Source organism: Phascolarctos cinereus, unplaced genomic scaffold (genome assembly GCF_003287225.1).
Source record: "Phascolarctos cinereus isolate Bilbo 61053 unplaced genomic scaffold, phaCin_HiC Scaffold_3;HRSCAF=262, whole genome shotgun sequence".
NCBI lineage: Eukaryota > Metazoa > Chordata > Mammalia > Diprotodontia > Phascolarctidae > Phascolarctos > Phascolarctos cinereus.
The window spans coordinates 137,738,407-137,758,333 of NW_027555736.1; the positions used below are offsets into that span (position 1 = coordinate 137,738,407).

At 37.1% G+C, this 19,927-nt stretch overlaps 1 protein-coding gene across 4 annotated transcripts in view; it reads right to left on the reverse strand.

Annotated features, from left to right (window-relative positions):
* OTUD7A (OTU deubiquitinase 7A) overlaps window positions 1-19,927 on the reverse strand; it is a 412,217-nt gene that overhangs the window by 166,489 nt on the left and 225,801 nt on the right. The window contains exon 4 of one of the 4 annotated variants that reach the window (XM_020968633.2): window positions 15,312-15,367. The exons of the other annotated variants lie outside the window; for them this stretch is intronic. The gene's annotated coding sequence lies outside the window, so the exon portion shown is untranslated. The remainder of the gene's footprint in view (window positions 1-15,311; window positions 15,368-19,927) is intronic. 4 annotated transcript variants of the gene reach the window in all.

Consider the following 19,927-nt stretch of genomic DNA (forward strand, 5'->3'; position numbering starts at 1 on the left):
TGTAGAGGTCATTACTAAAGCTTTTGTCATTTCCTTTGCTAATAATGCATTTGTACAATGGGGGGTGGAGGGAGGGAAGAGGGTGTAGAATGATTGTTTCTCAAAATATTTCCTTCCTGGTGTCTTAATGGTCTCCAAACTTAACCTCAAGGGATTATGAGTTCATTACCACCACATGGGCATCCCATTCTCACATTAGAGAGCTGTATACCTTACAAAGTTTTTTCCTTATACTGAACTGAAATCTGCCTCTCAGCACCACAATTACTTTTTGACCACAGAATATACCATTAAAGAGGTTGGTGGGCAACACATAGAAATGGAAGCAGGACTAGCAGATGAGAGCAATGGTGTGGATATAGTTTATCTAGATTGTGAATGAATGAACCCTTTATAAAATGCTTACTATGTGCAAAGCATTGTGCTAAGTGCTGAGGACACAAGAGAAAAGTAAGACTGTCTGTGCTATCAAGCAGCTCGAATTCTAAGGGGAGAGACAACACAAATAGAAGGCTTCAGTTGTAAGTCAGATGGAAAGGTCCCATGGTCCCTAGGGTGCAGTTGCAAAACTGATGGTAATGTTTCTTCTTTAGTATAATTTCCTTCGGCTGTACCTTTACCATCTCACAAATGTCCAGAAATTATTTCAGATTCCATTGTGCTATTTATTGATTATGAAACAACAGGAGATTCAGCAGAAGAAAATGTTGACTTACAGGGTTTTTTACCAACAATACATCTCTCTGTTATATCAAAATCATTCAAGAATCTATGAAAGACACAACAGAAATTACCATGTACAAAGAACCTCTTTGACGATAAACATCAACTGAAGCAGAAAACAAGATGTCTGCTCACCAAAGGTATTTCCCAGTGAGATGGAAGAGAACTAGCCCAAAATCCAAGTTGAATAGGGATACTCCTGATACTCCATTTGGAGATCACATTGGAAATGCTGCCTCAAATGTTGAGACACTAAAGAGGCCCCTGGAAGAGTCAACTAGATGACATAGTAGATACAGTGCTAGGTTTGGAGTCAGGAAGACCTAAGTCAAAATCTTGCTTGAGATTCTTACTTGCTTCATCTGATGGTGGATGAATCTTAACATTCTGTCTGCCTCAGTTTCCTTATTTGCAAAATGATTGGACTTATTGGCCTCCAAGCTCCAAGGTCTCTTCAAACTACAAGTCTATGATTCTTTGAAGAGATCTGTAAGCTGTCAAAGTGTTTGCCCTGCTCATCCACACAGGAAAGGCCAAGTGGATAGAAAATGTTTATTGCACAGATTATGACGTAAGTTTAGATGGACAATTCATAAAGCCTATCCACAAGTGTGTGTGTGTGTGTGTGTGTGTGTGTGTGTGTGTGTGTGTGTATGTGCGCATGTGTATCCGGGACAGGTAGTAAAAATGGACAATAACTTGTGCCTGATTTTGAAGCTGAGGAGAAGCAGACTGGGCTGCCACTGGAAAGTTACAGAGCTCCTCCAAAGATCCTAAGTTTCCATGGAAACAAATGTCCATCTGTCTCTTACCAAAAGTCTACCTGTGCAAGACATGTAATACAACTGTCTCCAAATAGTAAAAAATGAATATTGCACAGAAGGTAGTAGAGGGGTACATACTGAGTGTGTGCAGGATGTAAAATTTAACTAATGAGGAACTCAGGAAAAGAACAGGAGTAAAAGATGTCATCAAAGGAAATGTATAAGTAGGTCATGTGACAAGGACAAGAGCTAACAGGTGAATAGCCAGAGTGCTCCACTGGGATCGTGTCAACATTGGAAAAATCAAGGAATGCCTCCAGCACATTAGATAGACTCTGCTCACCTCCCCAGCCCCCAACCTTATAAGAGGACATGAATAAGAGTCACACAGGATTACCAGGCGTGGGTGGTGGGCAAACAGTTTGGTGGGAGGCAATAACAAATTTATGATATCATAGATCCATTTGAATATTTTTGTAAAATAGCATTAACTTATTTTTTGTCAACCATGTTACAATATTGACTCAACTTGAGCTTACAATCCCTTAAAACTCCTAGACATTGTCCATGTTGTTAGCCATCTAGCCATGCCCCCATTTTATAATTGTGTACTACATTTTTATCACAAACAAAAGAATTTATCTTTATCCTTAGTAAATGTTACATGTTCCAATACAAAAATCTATGTGGCAAACAGCTTTTGAGCAGATCCTCCCAAAAGATTTAGTTTTTCAATTCACACTATGTTTGCTTTTTTTGTTGATCTTTCACACATAATTGCTGTTCACTATAACTTCTAAACATCCAGGCATCGTTATACTTCTTCTTAATGATAATAACAAGGATAATAATAGCTAGCATTTATCTAGTGCTTTAGGGTTAACAAAGCATTTTCCACATAACAACCCTGTGAAAGGTAAGTAGTGAAAGTATTCTTATCCTTATTTTATAGTTGAGTAAAACCAAGGCTCTGAAAGTGATCCAAGTATCCAAAGTCATACAACCAGTACGTGGTGGATCCCTGATGGTGGTGGTAGTAACAAACAGATAGAAACAGCAATGCCAATTACTACTTCTCACACTTACATCATAATTCCTCACATTATAAAGCCCTTTGAAGCTTTAAGATTAAGAAAGCACTTTCTTTATAACAACCCAGTGAATAAACATAGAATTATAGAATCTCAGAGTTGAAGGGAATTCAGGTTATTTAGTCCAACAGAAACCGAACAAGAATTCCTTCCTAAGAAGGTTGTGTCCCAATTTCTATTCCACACAGAGTTCTGTTAAACCACTTGCAGTAGGTTTTTGACATTCATGTTTCGCTGCCACCTTTATCAACCAACGGTGGCATACTTGTAAATCAGACTATTTCCCCATGACCTAATAATAAATAAAAGGTATTGCCTAGTAACAGCAAAAATCCAGTAAATAAGAAATAGCATCAAATCTGAATTCAGAAGGTGGGGTTTGAATCCCTACTCTAATCCTTATTATCTGTGTGGTCATGGGCAAGTCACTTAATTTCTTTGGGCCCTAGTTTCCTCATTTGGGTTGTACTCAGTGGTATCTAAGTTCCCTTCCATCTCTAAATCTTAAGATTTCCAAGTATAGGGTCTTCCTTTTTCCTCTCAAAATCTGGCAGAATCAGATTTTCTACAGCTCTTGCCTTCTACATCAATAACTTAAAATTCTTTGCTCAAAACCATGCAATGATTCCTTATTGACTATTGAATAAAATCAAACCTACTTTGTCTTGCATTATGGGTTCTCCATAATCTGATATCTTATCGCCTGGTACTCTTTGCCATGTACTCTATGTTGTAGCCAAACTGAACTACTCATAGTCTCCCATACACATCCCTCTCTTTCCTGGCTCTCTAATTTTACTCACACTATTCCTTCTGCCTGGAACGCCCTCCCTTCACTTTTCACTTACTGAATTCCTGTGGGCTAACTCAAATGTCACCTCCAAAAAATTTCCTGTTAGTAAAGATTTTCATAGCACTTTGTTATGTAATATATAATTATTTGTGTATGTGTCCTATCTTTTTATTAGACTCTCAATCTCATGAAGGTGGAGACCATTTTACTTAATCTTTGTATCTTACCTGGCACCTAGCACAGAGCTCTGTATTTCCACAAGTATTTACTAAACATTTTCAAGAAACATTTGCTTAAATTCTATTAAACAGTATCATCTCCGTGTCCAACCACTGCAATGTAACTGGAAGGCTAACGTTACTGGCTATGTTGATCCTACTATTCTTAATACATTCACTTTTCTAAACGCTGAAGTAAACATTACAAAACCAAAGATGATGCCAATGGTGTTGTTCACCAATTGTTTTCGTAGAGTTTTGTTCTCTGAAATATAATTCCAGGTATAACTTCATATGTTATCAAATTTGCTGACTTCAGGTCAGGGTGCTGTATCACAACCCTGGGGATGTAGTAAGAAGTTTATGCCTTGATAAATATCAAAATAAAATTTTCTTCTTAATTTATTAGTTTGTATTCAGATTTGGGGACTTTCTTTTTTAAAAAAAGCTAAACAGACTCCAATAATAATAGATAGCATTTATTAATACCTACTATTTGCCAGGTATTATGCTAAGGATGATATTATTATCTCATTTGACCTTCACAATAACTTTGGGAGATAGGTGCTATTATTATCCCCATTTTACAGATGAGGAAACTGAGGCAGGGAAAGGTTAAGTGACTTGCCCAGAGTCACATAGCTAGTAAGTGTCAGAGGCTGGATTTGAATTCAAGTCTTCCTGATGCCAGGCCCCATGCTCTATCTAGATGTTCTTGGTTCAAAGAAAGAAAGGCATATACTTGTTATACCTGCTTACATTACCATTCATCTACGATAGTGAAATATTCCCCTTCCTTCAAGATTTAACTCAGCTGTCACCTCCTCCATGAAACCTCTAGGGATATCCCTTGATGAAAGTCAACTCTCTCTTCAACTAGGCGGCACAATGCATAGAACACTGATCCTGGAGTCAAAAGATCCAAATTAAAATTAGACTTCAGACACTTACTAGCCATAGGACCCTGAACAAGTCACATAACCTCTCTGCCTTAGTTCCCTTAAGTATAAAATGGAGAAAATAATTGCACCTACCTCACAGGGTTGTTGCAAGGATCAAATGAGATCTTTGTAAAGCACTTACCATGTGGCGCCTAGCAGGCACTTAACAAATCCTTCCTTCCATCTTTCCTTCTTTAATTTTCTCCTAGCACTTTGACACCTTCATTGTATTTCTTACAATCTATCATATTGGCATTGATACATACAGCTCATTTCCTCAAGTAGACTAATTGAGAGCTAGGACTGAGGATACTGACATTTGAGACTGACTTCTGCCCAGTTATTAATGAGGGGACACAACATTGGAGGAAGTGAATCTTAATCAAAATGAAGACGACATCGGGAATATCATATTCACTTTTGGTCACCATGTTTCAGGAAGGATGCTGTTAAGCTTGAGGGTGTCTAGAGATGGCCAACTGAGATAGTAAAGAAACCATGCCACATGGAGATTAGTTGAATGAAGAAACTGGGAAGGTTTAACTTGGGAAAGAGAGAGTAGAAGAACTCCGAGCAATGAGAGGAATTTGCAAAATGGCAAATTTAGGGCATGATGAAAGGGGAAAAAAACCTCATTTCCCAACAAAGCAAAATTGGAATGGATTTTCTCCAAAATAAGTGACTTTCCTCTCACCAGAGATTTTTTAATCAAAGGCTAGGTAATAACTTGTCATATGTAATATCTTTCAGAGAAGATTATTGTCTAGGTGTGATCTAGACCAGGTGGCTATTGACGGTCCTTCTAACTCAGAAATTCTGTGATTCCATGAAAATTTCTCATTGTATTATTTTGTCCACCTTTTAGCACAGTGCCATACACATAGTAGGTACTTAATAAACTTCTGGTTAATCAAATTGAATTAGAACTCGAAAAACAGACCCTTTCAGCTCTGCACATAGGCACCAAGAACAGGGGGAGAAGTTTTAATATTGAGCATCTTTGATAACAAACCTCTTCTGTATCTAAAAGTGAAATTAGAAATTGGTGAAATGTTTTTCTCTCCTTGCTTTCTAAAGAAAACCTACACAGACCAGCCTAACACTAAGAATTATTCCCAATAATTATAAATAGGTATGTGATACATTTCAAATATCATGGCAGTGCATTTCATACATCTGTCTCTATATATGTGTTTATACCAACATTGATAGGAGATAGAATGATCAACATCTCTTCTTTGCATGATGGCAACAGCTTATTACCACCTCTACCTCTACTATACATACTCCCTTGCTTGGGTATCTTTTAATCTTTATGATCTTTAATTGATAAATTCTTATTGCTTTTTTTAAAAAAGCAAATTTTAGAATGATGATTAAAACAGAGGTTTATACTAGATTGTTTTTGATGGACCAAAACATCATAAGTACTTATCACTTTATTTTTTAAAGTTGTACAAATCTACTATTATTCATCCTGGCCCCTTAACTGAGAAGAAAGTACTTGAAAACAAGTCTGGATCTTGTACTTGGTACTGAAGATGGCAAGGAAAGACATAACTTCAGCTCATAGTCTAAAGGCAAGTATTACAGTATTTTTGAGGATTAAAAGAGTGGCCCTTTAAAAAGGCACACTGTAAAAGTTTAGTAGATTATAAAAGGCTGTTGTTGTTCTGGAAGAGGACCAAAGATGAAGTCTTGACTTGCACCTGACTTGGATATAAGACAGAGCTGTGCAAAGTCACAAGCCTCACTCTCTCCTCCAGACTAAACCCAGTGGCAAGGCAAAGGTCAAGATGACTGGTGATAGCCCAGGATGCAGTGGGTGACCTTGGCTTTTTTAAATTAAAGTCTTTCACAGGTCTCAGTTTGTCTGAGGCCAGACCCATTTATAAAATGCACTAGTTACTGTGATAGGGCTGATTCTATTCCTTTCTCTCTGAAAAAAAAAAAGTAAAACAACAACCAAAAATACTATAGTTGCCGAACTTGATGTTTCATAAATTGACTGCAGCAACCAGCCCTACATTGGTTTCCCTTTTCAATGTATTGTTCATTAGCCAGCTTTTCTTTCTAATAGCCAAAGTCATTTTTTTTTCCTGAACACTCATGTTGACCATATCACAGAATCTCAGAGTTGGAAGGGACCTTAGATGTCTGACAAATACCTTCTCTACAGCAGTCCCAACAAAGAGTCCTCTATGGCTATTTGAAGGCCTCCAGTGAGGGATATCCCATTGCCTCTCAAGATAAAACATTATACTTTTGAACAGATCTAATTGTTGGAAAAGCTTTTATAATATTAAATCTAAATTTGTCTCTTTACAACTGCAACGTTTCTGAGGTCAAGGATAATAAGTCTAAACTTTCTTCATGATCGTCCTGCTTTAGGACACATGTCTTGTCTTCCCAAAAGTAAGGTAGGTCCTTCAGGGTGGAATGAATGACTTTAAGATCCCCATATACAACAGCACTATTGTTTTCATCCCTATCCAGTGAACTATTGGAGGGTACTGCACCCAACCTTCACTGTTCTCCTTTAAATGTCCTACTTTCTTCCTCTCCTGGACAACATATCACTCCTTCCATTCACAACTCTACACCTTCTCACACACTACCTCTGACATTTGCAATGTTCTTTCTATAGCTGCACTGAAATTCAATCTCCTTTTCAGAGCCAGTTCTGACTAAGTAGAGGCAGGTGCAGGCACCCCATTCCACTCCCTGAACTTATTCTTTTATTCAGCTCCAATGGAGCTTACTTACATTCTTTACAGAGAGTAACATGCTATAAGTAATTAGCTTTCTAGTTATATTTCACATCCTACACCTTGTCTTATTAGACCCTGTATATTAATTGCACTGCAATTCAAAATACAATTAAGCAAGCACTTATTAAAACATCAAAGTTGATATCTAAAGTAAAGGTTACCCAAGGTTGCTCTCTAATGTGTCATCATTCTATAACTCATACCTCCTGCACTTTATCCACTTTAAATTCTAAGCTATTAAAGGTTTGAATTTATGCTGGATTTGTTGACTGTAAAAGGCTGAGTATAGCACCATATGCACCATGACCCTTATCAAATGTTTTTTGATAAGTAGGATAATAAGATTTTTAACAGATTGGTTTAGAACATGCTCTCCAAACACAGGCAGACTCATCATTAATCTGGTTTATGTTTACTTGGTTTGCAATTTACCTAGTTCATAATTACTCCTAATATACTTCTTTTTATGAACATATATGTCAAAATAAAATAACAATTATCCTTTCTATATGCTACTTTTCCCCATACGTATATGTTACCTCATGCCAGCCATATTCATTTTGAAATTGGACCAGCCCTTAACTCCCCAGATGATTTTTTCACCTCGTCCTGTGTGACATACCTCACCCCCACCTCCAGCTTCTTTTAATGTATTGTCTTCCCCATTAGAGTGTGTTAGCCAATTGTACATAATACATTTGTAGTTTCATGGACAATGATCTTTTTCTTCTATTCTACTCTGCTATGAACATGCTTGTTTTATAAAGTTTAGAATAAAAAAATAAAAATCTGAAAATGTAAGTTTTTGAAGGCAGATATTCTTTCTTATTGCTTATATTTGTGTCCCTAGCAATGAATACATTGCCTGGCACAGTAAACATTAACAGTAGCACTTAAAAACTTTAGCTATCATCTATCTATCTATCTATCTATCTATCTATCTATCTATCTATCTATCTATATTCCTATCCACTTATTTATTATCTGAAGGATCATGTGACTGTCATATCACATTTTGAGGGGCTTTCCTCCCCATTTTCACACATGAGCCCCACCATGTGTTATGCCATACATATAACACAGCTGGCTGAGGGATATATATTTAGTCTTTGGCCATTAAACAGGTCAATAAGCACATAACAGTTGCAACTTTAACCTGGTAAATTCTATAAGCTAACCAGATAAACTGTAGGATTGTAGAAACACGACTTCTACCAGAGTAGCAACATAATAGAATTTGGAATCAGAGGACTGGGGTTTGAATCCTGCATCTGTATCTTACTACCTAGTGACACTAGATAAGTCACTTAACTTCTCTGGGCTTCAGTTTCCATAACTGTAAAACAAAGGGATTGGATTTTACACTTCCCCATTAGCTCCCATGGTTTCAATGATCATGTCTATGCTGATGATTCTTGCCTACTTATCTAGATCCTGACTTCTCTGCTGACCTCCATTCTTGCATCTCCAACTGCCTTTGAGACATCTCCAACTGGATATCCAATGGACATCTTAAACTGAACCTATCTAAAATGGAACTTCTTACCTTTCCACCCTCCTCTCTTCCTAACTTCCTTATTACTGTTAAGAATTTGGCCATCTTCCCAGTCACTGAGGTTTATAACCTAGGTGAGATCCTAGACTCCTCACTCTCTCTCCACCCCCATAACCTATCTGTTATCAAAGGCCATTAATTTTACCTTTCTAATATCTCTCCCATATATCCTCCCTTTCTGCCCTCTGACATTGCCTGCCACCACCTTGGTGCAGGCCCTCATCGCCTCCCACCTGGCCTATTAGAATAGCCTACTGGTTCGTCTCGCTGGAACAAATCTCTCCTCATTCCAATCCACCCTCGACTCTGCTGTCAAAGTGATCTTCCTAAAGCATATGTCTGACCATGTCATCTGCCTACTCAATAAACTCCTGTAGCTCCCTATGAGTGCTAGGATCTACTATAAATTTCTCTGCATGATATGCAAAGTCCCTTACAACCTCACTTCCCACCTCCCATACACACACATCTTTCCAGTCTTTTTATAACATATATCCCCTCCTCATGTACTTTGTGATCCAGTGACATTGGCCCCCTCACTATTCCTCATAGAATATACTACATCTTGCAAACTCCAGACATTTTCATCAGTGGACTCCCATTCCTGAAATGCTGTCCTTCTTCATTTCCACTTCCTGGTCTCCCTGAATTACTTCAAATCCCATGTAAAAGCTCACCTTCTACAGGAAGCATTTCCCAATCCTCCATTCACACATCAGAAGGCCCCTCCACTCTTTCCCTCTAATGGTCTGGTTCACCCAGAAACTACATTTTAAGGAGGATGCTCAGGCTGACCAGGTCTTCATTTTTCTTGAGGATGCACTCAAGATTCTCTGGGCTTTATTTACCACCCCGTCCCACCAGGTACCTGGGTACCTTCATCTCTCTCCACCCACACACTTCAGGTTCTTTCTATGTTTTATCTTCCACCATTAGAACGCAAGCTCCTTGAGGGCAGGGACTATAGTTTATTCTGCTTATATCTGTATTCCCAGGACTTAGCTGAATGCTTGGCACATAGAAATGTTTGTTGACTTGAGATTCATTGAACATTTCTGGATTTTAGAAATTGTTGATGTAGTAAAGAAACTGATGAGACTGTTATCTTATGATGGTGAACACACAAAGCTAAATTGTAATTTGTGTCCAACTATTTCTGTTTTACTGCGTGTGTGCATGTGTAAGTTTGCGTGTATTTAAAGAGAGTTGTCCAATATTTGATAGCAGGTGTTATAGTCTAGAGGTTAAGGCACCACAGGACAGATGAGCCTGAGGAAGGCTGGAAGTATAGGTAGGCTCTTACAGATGGGTAAAAGTGGATAGAAACATCAGAACAAGAGAAGGAGTTTTTTACAGTAGGGATCCCAGCCATCTAAGTTCTGAAGCTGTGTAACAAAGTCAGAAGCTTAGTTCAAAGGAGAAGGGACAAACAGAATGGAGAAAGCACTGTGGTGTAATGGAGAGAGAGCTGGCTTGTAGTAAGACTCTCTGAATTTTAATCCTGGCTGCATTACTTACTAGTTCTGGGACATCTGCTTAACCTCATTATCCTCAGTCTCCTCATCTGTAAAATAAGGATAATAATATTTGTACTACCTAACCTCATGCAATACATGTGAGCTACTGTCATTGTCATTATTATTATCATTATTGTTATGATTAGTATCAACAAAGGTTCCAAATTAAGCCCAAGAGTAAAACTTACAGATATACTGAGCAGAGCCATTGGGCAGTAGAATTGTCAGTCCCTTTACTTTTGCAGAGGTAATGTTGATTCAATTATCAGTCTCTGGGAAACTGTGTGTGTGTGTGTGTGTGTGTGTGTGTGTGTGTGTGTGTGTGTGTGTGAAAAAAACATGCGTACGTGCATGTAACGAGAAGGTATATGTCTTCTCCTTGATCCTTCTTAACACTTACTACTCAAGGGGAGCAGCTAGGTGGCGCAGTGGATACAGCACTGGCCCTGAAGTCAGGAGGACTGGAGTTCAAATCTGACCTCAGACACATAACACTTACTACCTGTGTGACCCTGGACAAGTCACTTAACCCCCATTGCCCAACCCTCTCCCCCTAAAAAAAAGACAAAAAAAATACTTAATACTCAATAGGGGTTGTTGTCTCTCTAATCAGGGATGGGGCAAATGATGAGTCACAAGCAGTGGGTGGTTAACCCCAAAGTTTGGCAGGGAGTATTGGGAAGGTGAAATGCATATGTGTGTATATGTGGGTACATATGAGAAGCAGTATGGTTTGTAAGAGCAGTGGCTAGGAATCTAGCCTTAGTATTGGGAAGGCATGACTTTTAAGTCCTACTTCTGACATATATCAGAAATGTGACAACTGCCAAGTCAGTTACTTAACCCTTAGCACCCCCAGGCAACTTTTAGGACCTAAATTAAGATCAGTGTAGTTTCTAAACTCTGAGATCTCTACACTGATAAAATTGTATGATCAGACTCCCCACCTTCTTCCCCTCATTGGTAGGTAGGTAGGTAGAAAGATTGGTGAGGCCTAGTGAGAACCTGCTGAAGTGGAGAGAGGACTGGCCTTGAAAATCAGAAAAATCGTGTTCCAAGTCCTGTCTTTGAACCATACTGCAGTGGAGAGACAGAGTGGTGCAGTGGGTGGGCCTTGGGAGATAGAGAGGCCTGAGTTCAGGTCTTGCCTCTGGCACATAGTAGTTCTGACTGCTGCTATGTTATTTAATCTCTCAATGACCCAGGCAACTCCCTAAGACTGTAAATTAGAAATCAGCTGGTGATCAGCATTGGTGGAGGGAGCTTACCGAACCATGAAATAATGGGTCAGAACCAACATACACACACAGATGGGGTAGATGGAAAGAGGGAGCAGTTTTATAAAATCTGAATATGAATAGAACCAGCAATATTGTTCTAAAAACAACTTTGAATAACTAAGTAATTTTGAGTATTATAAATACTCAAGTCATCTACAAAGGACCTATGAAGGAAGATGCTATCCACATCTAGAGAAAGAACTGATAAATAAAAGTATGTATAGTAAGGTTTTATATATACACATACATAATACATATATACATATATGTATGTGTATTATACGTGTGTGTGTCTAATGGTAGCCTTCTCTAGGGCGGGATGAGGAGGGAGGGAGAAAAAAAAGTACATGACAGAGAACAAAAGAAAACCTATAAGGAAACACGAAAAACAGGGTAGCTTTGAAAATGATGTGTAGTATTTATTACATAGTGTTTTTTTTTAAAAAGGAAACTGAAATGGAAATTTATGGTTTTATATTGAATCCTCCTTTTATGTTGTGCTATGCAAATGGAAATGTTTTTCCCTTCTTTTGTCTTTTTGTATTTAAGTCTAAAACAAATGAAAAAAAAATACACTGTCCCCCTCAAGGAATCTGAATGTGTGTGTATATATAGATGGACATAATTATTCTTCTCAAAGAAAATTAAGTAGAGCCTCTGGATAGCCCTTTTTTCTCTACATTACTTCACTGATTACTCAGCTGTGCATAATAAAATACTAACCAAGGTTTAGTGACATTTTATTTTTGACGACTTGAAAGTCATTCAATGAAATAAACCATACCAAGGACATGTTCAGTTATGAACAAAAGCTGGAATTCATTACAAAATATAACTTTTCTCAACTCGGAACATAAAAATGGCAAATCCGTACAATATTTCTAATTTCAGAAAGATTGCTACTTCCTTTTTTTTTTTTTACTTTGTTCTCCTACTAAACAGAAAAGAAATTCATCATGTGAGACAGGAAACATAAGGCAAATTGGGCCTGTGAATCACTATGTCTATTGTGTTGGTAGTACACATGCTTCAGTATATGTTTCCAATTCTGATTATTATGGTTCAATGAAAATTAAGGTAGGCCCTAGGGTTCTGCTGCAGGAATGCTCTGAGTACCAGGTAACTCAGCCATGCCAATTAACATACACCAGAAATCAGGCTGAACCTAAAAGAATTAGGCCGTGGGCAAGTACTTTTTTATTGAAACCTGAAAATATGACATTATCCCACTACTACCAGTCTTCAATTAACAAGTAGTTTGTGTTTCAAATGTTTGTTGTTAAGTTGGTTTCTTGGATAACTGTTTACCAGGAAGTCATTTTTCTACCTTAAAAACAAATTATTAAAATGGTGCTTAGGTTCCCAGGACAGTCCCCATAAGCCTGTTAACTGCATGATGTTGTTTCACCATTATATCTAATAGATATATAGAATGTCATAGCTGGAAGGGAGTTGCTTAGAGATAATTTTGTAGATGGGGAAACAGGCTCAAGATGGAAATGATGACTAGAATTAAAACTCAGATCTTCGGACTTCTATTTGTTGTTCAGTTGTGTCTGACTCTACATGACCCCATGGACTTTGGCCATGAGGTTTTCTTGGCAAAGATACTAGAGTGGTGTGCTCAAATATAAAGTTCATTTGTTAATCAAGATTTTTTAAGTTGCAGATTGCCTATATGATAGAATCATATCATGTGTGCATTTAATTTAAACGATTCAACTGTAACCTTAAAAAAAAACCAAACTTCCTTCTTTTAAAGAGATACAAGTCTCCTTAAATGCCACCTGTTAAAGATACCACATTATACTTTATGGGAAATTTAAGGGATTTTTCAAAGTACTTTTTAACTAGCTGGGATTTGCACTTTGACATTAGAACCTAGGCCCACGTATGCAACTTCACTGGGCTATTTCATTTCAGGTCACCGATATTTATTTATATCAGATTCAGCAGGAACCTCAACACAGAAAGGTCTGGCCCATCTGGGCAGTTCCAGTTTATTAGTTCACAAAATCTCAGAGTGGAGAAGGATCTCAGGAGCCATCTAGTACAAGTCATACCTAAGAAAGAACTCTCTCTACAACACAGCCAGTGAGTCTTTCCTCGAAGACTCCCCCAAAACATGGAGACCAGCTAAATCCAAGAGCCAGCCCATTCCACTTTTGGAGAGCTCTAATTATTCAGAAGTTTCTCATTATAGCAAAGCTAAGTTTGCCTCCTTGCAATTTTTTTTTGTCCTCTGAGGCCAAGTAAAACAAATATAACCCCTCCTTTTTGTGTGCCAAAGCACAAGACTTTAAAAAAGGACTCTGACACCATTGTTACCCATAATTAACCTATGAGACAATTTGGTTGAGAATATTTCCATACTACTTTAGCAAGGCTTGTTTACTTTAAAGGGATCCCGTGTGAGCAGTTCAGACTTCCTATACTTCAATGATATGACATTATATTATATGAGCTAAATATAACAATACCTTATTTGTTTCAAAAAAAATCTCATTTGAGAAGCCCCTGGCTATCCTATGCTTCAAGGATATGGCATTATCATATAATGTAAGCTAAATTTCACAAGAGCAAAGACTCATATTTTGTACTAACAATCTATGTGGCAAATGCTAAGGCCAGAGTACTGAGGAGTGAATGTATTAAATTGTGTGTTTATAATAGTTAGGTGCCATTAGACAAAAATGAAATATTTTTATACATTTAAAATCTATTCAGATTCAGACAAGCTATTTTATGTCTTCCCAAAAAACTACAAAGATGGAACCTAAAGCCAATGGCCCTTACCAATATTGATGACATTGGTGATACTTTTGTCAATAAGCATGGCAGAAAAATGCCACATTTTTTATTTTTTTTGAGTAGAACTTAATCTTCAAAAATTCTAAATATCGTGAGAACATTTTTAAGCAAAAAGATGGAGTGATTCATGTACTTAAAAAATTGAAAAAGTTCATTGATTTGGTCATTATGGTTGAAGAAAGGAGAGTTGTAATAAAAGATCTTTACCCAAGCTGATTATATATATATAAATGAAAATGCTGGTGCTTTTACATTAGAATAAAAACCCACATTTCTCATTTTGCACATGTGCAAAAGTAAATTCATAAAGATCTTTGATATTCATGCTCTTGCCTGTTAATGATTTTCATGAAGTGTGAAAGGACAAGGCAAAAGCAGCTCCTAAAATAGATTTTATCATGCATAAAGCTAGGAACGAGTTTTATCACAAGGACTTTTAGAACATTGTAAAGGAACAATATGTCATTTTTGCCTAACTTCAGGCTCTTAGAACAGTTGATGTTACAAATACAGGCAATGATAATGATCTATTTCTAGGAGATAATATGAACTAAAAAGTGAGCCTTTACAGACACTGGAAACACGAAGGCAATTGTCCTGACTTGTACTAAGAAACCACATTACTTTACCAACATAAATGAGTGCACTCTAACTATAATGATTAAACTTTAGGGTGACTCAGGTGTCAGAGACATTATCTCATCACTGGGAATCAGTAGCAACATGTTTGATATACAGCCCCTCCACAAAGCTATCATGAACAATTTCATAATTGTGTGTGCACATTTATAGGCACTCTCTTGCATATGAAGATTTATATTTCGATTTCCCTGTCATACAAACCTACCTTAAAATACTCAACCTCTTTATGATGAATTTTTGATTGGTTTGAAATCCATATGGCTGAAACACAAAGGACAATGATAAATTCACTAATGACAGTCAAGTTGATGCATCTACTGTCAATTATAGTCATTTGTTTGAACTAAGTGCGTTTTTGGTTCACCAAGGTTATAAATTTGAGTATAGGATAAAGTACTTGAATTTCACAAGTATGTATACATGTTAGTTGCATATTTTCTTGCAGTTTAAGATTTATTGAATATTCACAAACAAAACATCAGGAATGTTGCTAAAAGTAACAAAGGATAGAATTCAAATGCATGCACAAAATAGAATGAGACAAATTTGGGATTTTGAACTTTCTAACAAAGCAAAAAGTTAGATCGTACTATTTCATCCAGGTAAAGTGTGTGGGAAAGAGCATTGCCTCTGGAATAGAAGTCCCAAATTCAAATCTCAACTCTGGACAGTTACAACCTCTGTGACCTTGAACAAGCCTCTCAGGTCCACAGGGATTTGGACTAGATGGTGCCTTGGGTTCCTTCCAGCTCTAAACTATGTTGCTATGAACCTATGTCTTTCAAAAAAGTCTTTTTCTTATTATTCATTCTTTGTGGTGCCTATAATGTCTTGGATATCCATAAGAAGAAATTAGACCATTCATTTAAAGTAGTTTTAGATCATCTAATTCATATGATTTTGGAAGCCATTAACAATTCTATGACTTAGAGGCAGCTTGGTGTAGGAGAAAAAGACATAGATTTATAATCAAGAGAAGGCATGAGTTCAAGTCTTTACAATGAAAGTTATGTAAGACATGTGACAAGTTCATTGAATCTTAGTTTTTTAATCTGTCAAAGGCAGTTAATACTTTACCAACCTTAAAAGTCTTGAGAAATGAAATTTATAAACCTTATTATGCTAGGTAAATATGAATTATTATGAGTCTAATTGGTGAATATGGTCACTGTTCTTTCCTGTTTGATGCCGTAGCCCAAATTTGACATAAATCATATTATTAAAGTGATAGCAAATGAAATCCTTTTATAATGACCTGCAAGGGACTAACCAAATTCTTTTGTCATACTTTTGTACTACTAAATATTGTACATGCAACTCACCAATAAACTTAGATTTGTCAGATATATCTGTCTATACAAATAAAGTATTATAACCAAAATAGGTAAATTAGATTATGTATAATGATGTAATTTATATATTATAATATATGAGGGCAGCTAGGTGATCCAGTGGATAGAGGGCTGGGTCTGGAGTCAAGAAGACTCGAAAATCTTCGCAAGTTCAAATCTGGCTTCAGACACTTACTAGCTGTGGGAATCTAGGCAAGTCACTTAACCCTCTTTACCTCAGTTTCCTCATCTGCCAAATGAGCTGGAGAAAGAAATGGCAAACCATTCCAGTATCTTTGCCAAGAAAATCCTAAATTGGGTCACAAAGAGTCAGACACAACCGAAACAACAGAACAACAACAACATATTATAATTTATATATTGCATAATATAATACTATATATATATCACTATATTTATATATAATATAATATAACATAATATATATGTTTACGTAGATAGATGTATATGTCTTTGCCGAATCATTTATATATAGATACATACACAGACACATAGATGCATGAATATGTCTTTGACAAATCTAAGTTGATTTGAGGGAATCTCACTTTTACATATATGTCAAATGAGGGAGTCAAACCATCTAGATTTAAGATTTTATAACTAAAAAGAACCTTAAAGGTCACAGAATTATAGATCCTAGATGGTCTGACCACTTTTTTACATGAGTATGAAAATGGAGTTTAGTCCTATAAGAATAATGTTACGAGTGCTACAGCTCAGAACAAGGTGAAAGGCTGGTGAGGAAAGCTAAGTATATCCAAAAAGCGGTTTTTATTTTTTTTCCAAATGTTATTATCAGGTAAAAGAAGAAAATCAAAAAAGGGAGTAAGTTAGCTCCCTCTGGTTGATGGAGAAAAAGGAGAGCAATTCCAATCTTATTTTGTTTCTTTTTTCTTTTTCAAGGAGAATGATAATTGGGCTAGAAAAGACAAGAAAAATGGTTTATAGAAAGATGATACCCAAGATAAGAAAGGAGAAGAGGGAGCCTGGCTGCCTTTGATGAGTTCAATTTATCTGGCCCAGACAAATTACATTCTTGGGTACTGAAAGAACTGGCAGATGTGACTACCGAGACCCTTTCAATGATTTTTGTCAGATTATGAGAATGAAAAAAGAAAAGGCATTGATTTTCTAAAAAATGGGAAAGAATGGAGTCTGAAAAGTAGAGGCCAGGGACCTTGAATTCAATTCCTGAAAATATTCCAGAAAACATTATTAAAGGGATGATCAGGAACATCTAGAACAGGAATGTTAATTGCAAAGAGTCAGCATGGATTTATGAAGAAGTGGTCACGCAAGATTCACAGGAGAATCCAGAGAGGATGATCTGTGAACTACTGCTTAGCCTCTGTACTTGCTAAAGGCCAGATTAACCTTCTTTCTCTCTCTCTCTCTCTCTCTCTCTCTCTCTCTCTCTCTCTCTGGATAGGGTTATTAATCTGATAGACCATGGAAATTCTGCAGATATAATTTCCCTATATTTAGGTTAACTTGCTGACAGTGTCTTGATATTTTTGTGGAAACAATGGAAGGTAGTAAGCTAGACAATAATATGGCTATGATTCAGAATAGGTTGAATAGTCATACCCAGAGGAGAAGTTATCAGTGGTTAGATACAGACTTGGAAGGAGATGTCTACTGGTGCTCTCGGGGTTTGTGATTGACACTGTGCCAATAAACATATCTGAACAATGAGCTGGATAAATGAATAAGCCATACTTATCAACTTTACAAATGGCAGGAACCTGAGAGCGATGGATAACATACTTGATGACAGAGCAATGACTGAAGAAGTTGATAAACTAGAACAATGGTCTCCAAAGTGGAGGTCAGGATATGGTGAAAGGGGGAGGGGGAGGAGGGCTGGTGGCCTAATCCCAAGAGATGTACAGTCAGCCAATCAGAGTGCGGGAATATGAGTTATATCCCGTTCTTTCCACAATAGCCAGTCCTGGGACTTGTCTCCAAAACAAACTCAGCTAGCATTAACCACCAACACTAGCCCATTCTGTCTTCTCCCTTTGCTAGGTAAGCTCCAAGTTTTTCCCTTCCTGAGCCAGGTTGGGGACCCTTGAGAACAGTCATAACACAAACAAACTCAAACAGCAAAACTGTATAGGTGTCACTTGAAAAATCCCCATCATCTTCATTCTTACTGCTATCCTCCGTGACACTGCGTCAGGCACTCCTTGAAGGGTGGGATTTGCATTCTAGGGTAGTCAGGAAGTGAGTAAGAGCCCCATCCTCCTTCTCATTCGATGTGGAATGAAGTACTACAGGATGAGGAGGAATAGATAGTTTGTAATGGGCACAGCAGCTCTCATGATGTTATCTTTTCTCCCAAATTCACCCCCTTTCAAACTTTCCTATTTCTGTTCAGGGTACCATCATCCTTCCAGTCACTCAGATGTGTAACCTCAGAAATGTGAGCTCCTCACTCTTTCAGCATCCAATCAGTTATGAAATCTTGTTTCTACTTCCATCTCTCTCCCGTCTATTCTATTCTCTTTCCTCACATACCTACTTCCATAGTTGGGTCTTGCTACTTATGACCTGGAATATTGAGATAGCCTTTTAAGTGGTCTTCTTATCTCAAATCAGGTCTCTAATCTCTCCTTCTCCTTCTCCCTCTCCCTCTGTCTGTCTCATCCATTCTACATGCAGCTGCTAAAGTGATTTATCTAAAGTGAAGTTCTGCCCACATCATTGTCCTGTTCAGTAACTATCTATTGACTTTAGAATCAAATATTATTTCATTTTTATCTCATTTGTTTAAAATTCCTATTTTTGTATGTTTTATATTATATGTAATTATCAGTACAGGGCTTCTACCATCCCCTCTATCTCTGAACATGCTGTGATTCTTCTTGTAGTATGTAGGCCAGTGGCTACATCTTGGAAATACTTTGTTAAATAGACATTTAGGTTGAGAAAGTGCTGGCTCTAATAGGATTTGACTTTAATTTTTGTTATTTTAAAATCATAAGCAATAGTAGTCTATTATTTTTTACCACATATTTCATTCCTAACTAGAATAACAGAAAGAGTAAGAAAAATATGGCTCTATTATTACCATGTTAATATTTGGGAGGACAGTATAAATAACCATTTAGTTAGAAACTGCTAATTCCTTCTTTCTCTGACTTAACAATTTGCAGCACACCTCTGATAGAATGAACCTGAACACTCCATAAACTTCTCCTTTTGGCTCCTATTCTAAGAATAGGATTTAAGCTACTTTCCTACCTTAGCTCAAACATTTTAACATTTTACGAGATTTGATTCTTTATTGAAACTGACTTAGATATGAAGTTGATGGTTATAAGTTCAGTTGTTTGAGCCAAGAAGGGAACTGAATTTTTAAGAATAAAAAACATATTTCCATGCTCCCCTGAGGGAAGAATGGCGAGACCAATTTCACTCAAATACTACACCTTTTGGCGCAAGACCAAATATAGACAGTTGCAGC